Raw genomic sequence first — 11,038 nt, forward strand, 5'->3', positions numbered from 1 at the left:
TTATGTAAAGTCAATAAAAGTTGTTTACTCACATCAGTTCATGGTTGGATTCCTGAAGGCAGGCTTGGATAAAAATATATACATGTGCATCTACCCCATATGGGAGATTTGATCCCACTGCTTCTGCTAGCTGAGAAGCTAGCAGAGCATTTCTAGCTAAGAAGCTGGTCCATGCCTTGTCCTTCTGTTACCTGGGCAGGTAAGGTCACACCCACCTCTAGTGACATGCAAAGGAAGGATGCTCCAGCCAGGAGGAAACAGGAAGTTTTCGACTGGCTGGACCAAACATTCCCCTGCATGTCTTCTCTAGGAAAACAAGGAATGTTGTGTTTGACTGCTCTCAGTGGATTACTTCCCACAAGATGTGTATGTGTGGACAAGGCCCTGCAGAACCAAAGAAGAGGCCCATCTTATCCAGATTGAGGGATAAAGTTTTCCTCCTTCCCTCCTAACACTAGACCCCCAGTGAAGCTGAATGTTGGATGGCTAAAAGACAGTCCTTCAAGCAGCGCTGGAACTGGCTCCCGCGAGAGGCAGGCATGGCCTGGTCTCCCCGCACAGGAGGAGCTTGTGTGCAGATTCCGGATGACACTGCACATAAACTCTTACTGTTTGGGGAATGCCAGGGGCTTCTGGGTGGCTGCTCCCTCCGGTGCCAGGCAGAAATCCACAAGAGGAAGGGAAGGTGCCCGTGTGCTCCCTGGCAGGGGCAGGACGGATCCAGCGCATCCTAGAATCTGCAGGCTGCTGCAGGAGGGAGGCAATGCCCCTCAACCCACAAAAAGCAAATCCATTTTAAAAAAAACTTATTTTTATTGAGTTTTCCATATTTAATTACATCTCATTACACAAATCAATAACATAAAACATTGCTCAGACAGAGCATCGACTTCCTTCCCTCCCTCTTTCTGACTTCCAAACATCTTTTAATAAATTCTCGCATTTCTATAATCACTTTTCTACCTTAAATCTTCTTCTTTTTTATAAAAATTGCCACCTTATATGTAAATCGGTTCCTTATTTTCACATTACAAAGCATTTCAATTCAAACCTACAAACGTTTTCAAATGTTTTCAGTTTTCTTTCCTATAGAATATAAATTTGCTCCAGTCCTTCTGAAACAGTTCGTCTCACCGATTCTGGATCTTCCCCGTCAGCTTTGCCATCTCCACATATTCTCCCATCTTTATCTGCCAGTCTTCCAGTGTAGGAAGTTCCTGCGGCTTCCATTTCATCCCTCCATCAGTTGGTACCCTTGACCCTCAGGCCCCAGGGCAGGTTGCAACAACTAAAACACAACAGTTTCAAACAACCTACATTCACAGGAAGAAGGTGGATCAATAATGAGGATTCGGGGCAGATAAAAGAAAGGACTTCTTCACTCAAGGCTTAGTTAAACTGTGGAACTCTCTTGTGCAGGAAGCAGTGATGCCCACCAACCTAGATGGCTTTAGCAGAGAATTAGACAAAGTTTATTAGCCACAATGGCTCAGCTTTGCCTCCACAGTCAGAGGCAGCGATGTTTCTGAATGCCAGTTGCTGGAAATCGCAGGATGGGAGAGGGCTCTTGTGTTCAAATCCTGCTTGCTGGTTTCCCATTGGGGCACCCGGTTGGCCACTGTGAGAAGAGGCAACTGGACTGAATGGGCCACTGGCCTGACCCAGCAAGCTCTCATTATGTTCTGACGGTACCAATGTGCAAGTTGGGTGGCCCTCTGTCATGGATGCTTTAGCTGAGATTCCAACATTGCAGGGGGCTGGACCCCCTTGGGGTCCCTTCCAACTTTACAATTCCAAGATTCTAAGTTGCTCTTCTAATAGCTCACTGAGGGGGAGCCCCGCGGAGGACCTTAAGGTCTACAAATGACAACATTTTGGAGGTCCCAAGGGGGTTAGATTGGTCTCAACTAGGGCCAGGGCCTTTTCAGTACTGGCCCCAACTTGGTGGAATGCTCTGTCACAAGAGACCCTGTGCATAGCTGTCAACGTTTCCCTTTTTTAAAGGCAAATTCCCTTATTCCAAATAGGATTCCTCACAAGAAAAGGGAAAAGTTGACAGCTATGGGCCCTGTGGGACTTGATGTCTTTCCGCAGGGCCTGCAAGACAGAGCTGTTTCGCCTGGCCTTTGGTTTGGACTCAGGCTGACCCTTATGTTTCCCTCTCCTTATGGTTTTGATGAGGCTGCATTTTAAATTGCATTTTAACCTGTATTTTAAATTGGGTTTCCCACTCACCCCTATTATGTTTCTACTGTAATTTTACTGTTGTTAGCCTCCCTGAGCCCGGATCATCATCATCATCATCATCATCATCATCATCATTATTATTATTACTATTATTATTATTATTTAAACCCAGGAGCCAGAATCGGCCCTCCATTCCACTCCACCTGGCCCTCAGGCAGAATAGCACTCTACCCATCTGAGATTCAAAGCAGCTGGTATTCAGAAGCATTGCTGCCCCCACAGCCCCGCCCCCTCCCTCCAGGACACGCCCCTTGCTGGCCTCACTCTGCCCCTTCCTGGCCAGAAGCCTTTCTTTGAACTCTGACCCTGCCTCTTTTCATGCCTGGAAGGAGGATGGAAAGAGGAAAGGGCGAGTATAATTGCTCCAGCTCCTTTTGCCTCTGGCATGCGGCCCCAGAAGGGAATGCTGCCCTCGATTCAGGGCCTTTAAGAGATCAAGGAAGTGTAGGAGGGAAAGGGCTAGGCAGCAATTTGGTCCTGGGAAGTGGAGAGCCCTGGCACAGTTGGACACATCTTTGGACATGGGCAGGCAGCCATCCAACAGGTAGGCCTCCTCTTCGCCGAGCTGCTTCCACCCTGAGAACTCTGGTTAGTTTAAGGAGGGCAAATCTTTCTTTCCGTTTAATCCAGCCCAGCATTCTGCCTCCAACAGGGGACAGCTGATGAGGACATGAAAGGGACGTGTCTCAGAGTCATCAATCAGGCCCTAAATTTATGGTTCCGTTGACTTATTATGAGCCTGGAGAAGAGGAGACGGCAGGTGACCTGAGAGCCACCTGAAGGGAGAAGGAAGGGAGCTTGTATTCTGCTGCTCCAGAGGGCAGGACCCCAAAGCAAGGGATTCAAATGGCAAGAAAAGAGATTCCAACTATACGTTAGGAAGAACTGTCTAAGAGCTGTTTTGACAGGGGAACGGACTACCTGGAGAGAAAGTCTGGAAGGCCACCTGCAATGGATCCTTCAGCTGTGATTCCTGCACTGAGAGGTTGGACTAGATCTGACCCCTGGGGTCCCAAATCTATAATCACATTGGCAGGTGCAAACACACATGCCTGCCCTCTCCCTGGCTTTGGAGGGAAGGGGTGCCCCAGGGGAACCCTAGCCTGAGAATCCCAATTCCCTGGGTCTGAGGAACTCACCCCTGGCCTCATGTTCCTGCAGAAGGCCCCTTGGCCTATAGGGTTAACACACACAAATCCCACTGGTTTGCCTTCTTCAGGGGTTTCAGAAAGGACCCAGCAAAACAACAACACTGGAAGTGGGGTGTGCGTGTGTCATGGCACATGTGCTGAACTCAACCCCAACTCGCCCTCACTGGACGAAGCTTTCCTTCTATCAGTGATGGAGGAATTATCCTGTAGGGTGGTTTAAACTGGGACAAGCGTCAAGTCTTGCCAATGAGTGGGTCGGCCGAGGAAGACCCTTGTCAGGTTCTGAGTTGTCCTGTTCTCTGGGGCAGACGGTGATGGGGTGAGTGATGGGGGGTGGGGAGGGAGAAGGGAGTCTAAACGCTCCCCGCCACCTCCCTTCTCTTCTTCCCTCTCTCTGTGTGTTTGAGTGACACATCCAGCCTCAGCATCTGGAAGCGATTTCTCAATCCTGCGGATGGTGCCAGCTCTGGGCTGCACAAGAGGGTCTGGCCTGGCCCTGGGAACACGCTGTTCCCGGCGCAGGAAGTGCCTTTGACTCTCAGTCACTGAACTGAGCCGCCGCCAGGAAGCTGAGGGGGCTGCTGCTGCTGCTGGGGCAGCATTGCACAGTCTGAGTCAGGGCAGATCCTCTCTTCAAGCGGCGGCAAGACTGCTACCAAGGCACGCTTCCTGGGGCCGCCCCCTGGCCGCTGTTCCAGCCACCCAAGAAGGGCTGGGGCAACCTGCCTCGCCCTTTCCCCACTGAGCCAGGCCCAAGGGGAGCTATCCCCATCAAATCATAGACTTGTAGAGTTGGAAGGGACCCCCAAGGATCATCTCTTCCAACCCCTTGCGATGCAGAAATCACAGCTAAGACCCCCCCCCGGACATCATTCCATGCAGAATAATGGGGGGCTTCCCTCGTCTCCCACAGGGAAGGGGGTGCAAGATAGACACAGTTTGCTCTCAATTCATGCTCTGTGGGACTTTGACAGGGCGAAATCACAACGGGGCAACAGGGGCATTGGAAGAGCAGATGACTGCAGCTGGATTGGGGGGGGGCACCTAGTCCAGCATCCTGTTCTCCTAGGACTAACCAGATGCCCCCCAAAATAAGCTCATATGCCAACCCACCCCCCTGCCACTAATCTTCACCTCCCCCGCCAAAACCTATGCCACCTGTCAGTCACTTTATTTCATTTCTTGTTGACTTTAAGACATTCCCAGTTTCTGACTAAGCTTCTTCCAACCAAAACAAAGTCCAGTCACCAGCCTGTGCTGCAACCCCCCCCCCCCGCTGCCCCCCTGTCCCTGTGGAGAATCAGTGCTGAATCAGCCTCTGAATCTGAAATCCTCAGGCTCCTTGGCTCTTGAAAGGCACTCTGCACATGCCTCAAAACCATTCAGAGCACCCCAAAGGGAGAGAGCTGCTGTGTTTTAACCAGGACAGGGGAGATCTGGGTTCGAATCTCCGTTCTTGTCACAAAACTTCCTGGGTAAGATGATGCTCCCCGCCCCCAGCCTAGACTACTTTGCATGGGTGTTGTTGTTTTTTTTTGGGGGGGGGTAAATAGCTTGGGAGAGAATCATGAAAACTGCCTTGAGATGCTGAGGCAGTAGGATTAAAGAACCCAGAAAGTTACAAGACGATTAAAATTGGGTCCCACCGTCCGTTGAAATGAAGGCCCAATGAGGATGGGGGGTCCTGCCCTCTCCCCAACGGCAGTCTCAGGAGGACCCTCCCCGCTGGATTATTCACCCCCTCCCATGTCTCACGGACACCACACCTCCTTTTTCTGCTACTCACGCAAGGGATTTTGTTTTGCGGGGATTGAGAAAGAGGGACCCACATATTTGTGGGGAGCGACGCGCCCTCTCCTCTCCTTTCCCGTACTGGCTGAGTTTTCTGCGAGAGGAGACAGCTTGGGATGGCGGCGGGTCGGGAGGGACGGGGGGTGTTCGGAGTGAACCCCAGAACTTCTTTCGGAAGCAGAGGAAGGAACCCGTCCAGGCTGCGCCTCTGGGCATGTGCAGAGGGGCCTACCACGGGGAGCCCAGCCCACCCCGCAAAGTGGAATGTGGGGGGGGGGTCCTCCGAGAGAGCTGCACCCCGTTTTTACCTGGCGCGGCGCGCTCCTCTCTCCCTCGACGGCTCCCGGGAGGACTGCGCGCCCGACGGCACCGCCAGCTGGGGCTGTTGGGGCCTCTCGCGGGGCGGGCGGAGGCGTCAGCCACTTGCGCAAGCCGGGCTTGGCTTGGCCGGGACGACCCGGGGCTGATCCTGACGCCGAGCAGCGGCGCCAGCCAAGCTTCAGAGCCGCCCGCCCCGTCGGTGGCCGCTAACCGTGCCAGCAGGGGGCGCCCTTGGCACGGCCGCCGCTCCACCCACATCCCTTCACAGACGCGGGTGGGAGGTTGCCTGCACGGGCTGCCCAAGAAGGAGGCGCTCTGCACATGCCCAAGAAGCGGGAACATCGGCCCAGAACTTCAGCCTGGAAGGGTTGGGCAGAGCCGGGTGGTATCACCTGGGACCTTTTCTGTGCTCAACACGTGTCGTGTTGGTGGCGTGCAGACGACGCTCTCCGCGTGCGCGGCGAAGCCCGAGAGGCCAGATCCTTCGTGTCCCCCTTCCTAGCCAGTCCTGCCTCAATGTGAACTAGCAACCCCTAGAGACTAACCCCGCCCCCCCAACATTAGGGGGATAGGAAAACGGCGCCCCGCTCCGCTCCGCCTGGAGATGATATGGCGCGTGGAATCTGGGAGAAAACCCTGCCCCTAAAAAGAAAGTAATATTCTTATGGTGTAAGGGACTGGTTTTAAATAGAAAGGTCGGAAGCAGCCTTAAAATCAGGCCGTTGATCCAGCGGGTTTGTATTGCCTGCACTGACCGGCAGCAACTCTCCAGGGGGTTCTGAAGAGCTCCTTAGCTTACCCCAAGAGTAGGATATGAAGGCAGTAAAGAAAATTAAAAAATGGGAATCAAATACAGGAGTCAGCAAACTTTTTTAGCAGGGGGCCGGTCCACTGTCCCTCAGACCTTGTGGGGGGCCGGACTATATTTTTTTGGGGGGTGAACGAATTCCTATGCCCCACAAATAACCCAGAGATGCATGTTAAATAAAAGGACACATTCTACTCATCTAATAACACGCTGATTCCAGAACCGTCCGCGGGCCGGACTGAGAAGGCGATTGGGCCGGATCCAGCCCCCCGGGCCTTAGTTTGCCTACCCATAGACACCGCAAACTCCTTGGTGGACGGGAGAGGTGGGTACAAAGTTAAATGCATGGAGGAAGACACTCCCCCCAATATACCTCATTGTCGCCCCCTGGATTTGCAACCTGATTTTTATTTGTTTCCCAATCACGGGAGCCCAGGCAGGGAGAGGATTCCTCTGCCAGGGCCAGCTGGGAGGAAGAGCTGCCTGTTTATGCCATGGATTCCACCCTGCTGGGCTCCGGGGACTCAAAGGGAACGCGGTCCGTTTTTCTCTTTTTGCAAGTGGCAAAAGGGCAGCCAATTTCTCTCTTTGCAGCTGCCTGGCTGCATAGCGTGTTAGTTATGGGTTGTGGTGGTGGTTACAGCCCTGTGGCCCCACACTGCTTATGGGGCATCTGGTCGGCCACTGCAAGAACAGGACGCTAGACTGGATGGGACCCCTTTTGGCCTGATCCAGCAGCCAGGCTCTTCCTATGCTCTCATGGAGCCTCCAGGTCCAGAGGCAGTCTATCTGGACCCCCAGGTTCTTTGGGGCATTTGGCTGCTGTGGGAGCAGGAGGCTGGGCTAAGTGTGTTCCCTGTGACCTGCTCCGGCTGCTGGGTTTTTCTTCTGGGTGGGGAAATGGGCAAGAAGGAAGCCCCTCAAGTCCTGGGCTACTGAAAGCCCAGCTCTGGAGCCCCAGCCCCACTTGACAGTCCCCTCCCTCTCTCCCAGGGACTGCAGCCTTTTAGGAACCAGATCGTGGCGACTGCTCCTCCTGGTCTGGCAGGGGTTTCTGTGGAAAGCCTCCCTCAAAACCAGCTGGTGTGACTCAAGAGATCTGGAGGGTGGGGTGGGCGGGTGGCTGTCCCACCCGAGGCTGCCGGGAGCTCGGGACCACCATCGGGGCCTTGCAGAGCCCACTGCCAGCCGAGAGGCTTAAAGTTGCCACGGCAAAAGGTCCTCTTCTTCTTCGCTGTGGCCGCCGACAGACTGTGCTCATCCCAGGAGGCCTCTCTCCTGTTTACGAGGAAAAAGCCGAGGATGAGTAAGAGGAGCGAAGCACAGCGGCTGGGGAGGGGAAGAGCAAGAGGCAGCTTGGCTCCGGGAGAGGAAGGCTGGGAGCCAAGGCAGCCTCACCAAGCAGGCCCCAAACTGATTGCCCACAGCCATGGAGACAGGCTGCAGGTGCCCGAGGGGAGGAGGTCGCAGCTCAACTAGGGAACTCCCTGCCACAGGAGGCAGGGGTCGGGTGGACCGCTTGACGGAGAGGGTGAGGGTTATCGACAGCAACCAGCCAAGATGGCTGTGCTCTGCCTCTTGGTGGGGACAGTCCTGTGCTGAATGGGCTAATGGTCTGATGAGGTATAAGGCTATTTAACCCTGCCCCTTTATTTGGAACAATGAAGACTAGAATCTTGCTTTCTTTTTTAGGGAGAGGCCATAGCTCAATGGCAGAGCACCTGCTTGGCATGCAGAAGGCGCCAGGTTCAATCCCCAACAGCATCTCCAGGTAGGGCTGGGACTGGGAGAATCCCTATATGAAACCCTGGAAAGGTGCTGCCAGTCAATGTCAACAACAGTGAGCTAGATGGCCCCACGGTCTGACTCGGTACAAAGGCAGCTTCGCTCAGGGGCAGAGCACCTGCTTGGCATGCAGAAGGTTCTGGTCCTAGTGCCATCTCCAGGCAGGGCTGGGAAGTGTTCCCTTCCTGAAACCCTGGAGAGCTGCTGCCAGCCAGTGTGGAGAACAATGAGATGGCCTAAGGCAGTTTCCGCTGTTTCTACGAAGCTGCCCAGCTGTAATTTCAGGTGGGGAAGCGGCTGCTTCCAAGCCGGCAGAGTAAGTGTTCCCAATAGGAACAAAGAAAAGTGCCTTACAGCGAAGTCAGGTCATTGGCCCATCTAGCTCAGTACTGTCGACACTGACTGACAGCAGCTCCTTCAGGCAGGGAACATTTCCCCAGCCCCACCTGGGGGTGCCATTGGGCCCTGGGCTTTGTTCCTTCTGCAGGCAAAGCAGGAGTTCAGCTGCCCTGGAGCCTTTGCTCCTTAGAAGAAAGCAGGATTCCAGTCCTCATGAAGGAAGGGCTAATTGAAATAGGGAGCTGCCTTCCAGAGTCAGGCAGCTGGCCCATCTGGATCACACGTGTTCACACTGACCGGCAGTGGCTTTTCAGGGTCTCCTAATGGTATCCCTTCCGGGAGACGTGGGAAAGTGAACCCGGGGGCCTTCTGCATGCCAGGCAGCTGCTCTCCGGCTGGGCTACAGGCCTTCCTCATACCCTCATCTGTGCCCAAATGACCACAAAAGGACTCCTCCTCCTCCAAAAGAACACCTCACTGTCGAGTAATCTGCTCTTCCTTCTTTCCTCCCTTCTTTCTGCACTGGGGACCCCTTTCCCCCGTCTCGCCCCCCACTTGCCCTAGTCAAGACAGCAAGTCAGTCCCAGGGCAATGGCACCCCACCCTCCTCCCACAAAGACAGGGCCCTTCTGCTGGCAACCCCCCCCAGCACCATCGCAGAAGCCCAGCGCCATCCCAGCGCCTCTCAACCAAAGCCTGTCACCATGGAGAGGAAGAGGAGCCCCCTGCGGAGTGGCAGAGCGGGTGAGTCAGACTCTGCAGAGCAGCAGCAGCAGCAGCCTTTTCGCAAACAGAAAAACAGCCGCCAAGCGCCTGGCAGTGAGGCGGCCTGCAGCCCTCCTCTTCCTCCTGGGTCCCTCAGAGCGCCTCCCCCACCCCCACTCCAGACCCAGGCACGAGATGGGGGGCTCACAAGACAGAGCCCTTTCCTAGCCCTGTCCAGCTTTTCCTGCCTTCTTCACTAGCCAAGTTGACTCCAGCCGGTGCTCCAAGGAAGGAGCCCTCAGCAGCTGGTTCCTTGCAGCTTGGCTGCCTTCTCATCCCTGCCTGTAGAGAGCAAGTCATATGGAAAGAGAGAGAGATCTGTAGGGAAGCAGGCAGGGAAAGGCCTTCGTGGGGGACATGGCTGCCCTCTAGCGCCTAAGGAAAAATTACTTCCTGGAGCCTTGATGGTACTTAACCCGTCAGGCCAGGGGCCTGCGCCACCCCCCATCCTGCCAGCCAGTTGTGGGACTGAGTGCGAGAACAAGCCTCCACATTTGAGGTTTGCAGGAAGTGGCTGAGAGAGGCATTTACGGCCACCAGCAGTGGAAGGGGCCGTCGTGGCTAGGAACCTCCTCCATGAATTTGTCTGATCCTTTATCAGAACAGCAGAAAAAGCCCTGCTGCAGCAGGTGGACCAGGCCAAAGTAGAGCCTTCTAGTCCACCATCTTCTTCTCCCAGGGACCAAGCAGATGCTCCCGTGGGAAGCAGCAAGCAGGGCTCTTTGTTGCTGTTGTTGAGTCATTTAGTCGTGTCCGACTCTTCGTGACCCCCTGGACCAGAGCACGCCAGGCCCTCCTGTCTTCCACTGCCTCCCGCAGTTTGGTCAGACTCATGCTGGTAGCTTCGAGAATACTGTCCCACCATCTCGTCCTCTGCCATCCCCTTCTCCTTGTGCCCTCCATCTTTCCCAGCATCAGGGTCTTTTCCAGGGAGTCTTCTCTTCTCATGAGGTGGCCAAAGTCTTGGAGCCTCAGCTTCAGGATCTGTCCTTCCAGGGAGCACTCGGGGCTGATTTCCTTCAGAATGGAGAGGTTGGATCTTCTTGCAGTCCATGGGACTCTCAAGAGTCTCCTCCAGCACCAGAATTCAAAAGCATCAATTCTTCGGCCATCGGCCTTCTTTATAGTCCAGCTCTCACTTCCATACATCACTACTGGGAGAACCATAGCTTTAACTATACAGACCTTTGTCGGCAAGGTGATTCCTCTGCTGGGCTCTTTAATGCAGTCCAAACTGGTCGCCACAATGACCTCTGTGTGTGTGAGAATTAATGACACACTATGGGAAGAGAGCACTGCCCAGGCCCCAACGCCTCCCTGTCCATCCGGTGGCTCAGAGGCTTCCACTGGGCAGCTGCAGGGGGACTTGGGCGCAAAGAAAAGATGACAGCTACTTAAACTCTAATCCCTGCTCCAAGGCCCAGAAAAGTAGCTCAGAGCAAAAGCCCCTGCAGTCTAAAAGACGCCAAAGGTTGAAGAAAGGAGAGGGGGACGCCAAAGGATTCGGAAGAGCTGGAAATAAAAGACCTCACTCAATTCTTCCTGTGCTGAGAGGGAAGGCTCACTTCAACAAGGACACCAAGGCAGGCCACAGCCAAGATGGTGCCGCCCTCAAAAGAGGCCTCTTCCTCACTGGAGAAAGAAAAAACGGGGACAATATCTTAAGGTAAGAATTTGCATAACACTTTGGAAGAACTAAGGCTTCCAATGGAAACTGACAGAGCTTAACACAAGGCCTGACTCTTTAACAGAAAACACAACCGCAACAAAATAACCCATGACAAAAAGATCAAAGAATTACAACAAGAAAATATAGATATACACAACAAGC

The 11,038-nt window shown here is 54.0% G+C and overlaps 1 long non-coding RNA gene across 1 annotated transcript; it reads right to left on the reverse strand.

Moving 5' to 3' along the window:
• LOC309520331 lies at positions 1-5,661 on the reverse strand. Its single transcript, XR_014214204.1, has 2 exons — positions 5,498-5,661; positions 1-1,288 (listed from the first exon to the last, which is right to left on the reverse strand). It is a non-coding gene; the product is annotated as an uncharacterized lncRNA (long non-coding RNA).
• Positions 5,662-11,038: the final 5,377 nt, after the last annotated feature.

The sequence above is a fragment of the Podarcis vaucheri genome, assembly GCF_965113315.1.
Source record: "Podarcis vaucheri genome assembly, chromosome: 15".
NCBI lineage: Eukaryota > Metazoa > Chordata > Lepidosauria > Squamata > Lacertidae > Podarcis > Podarcis vaucheri.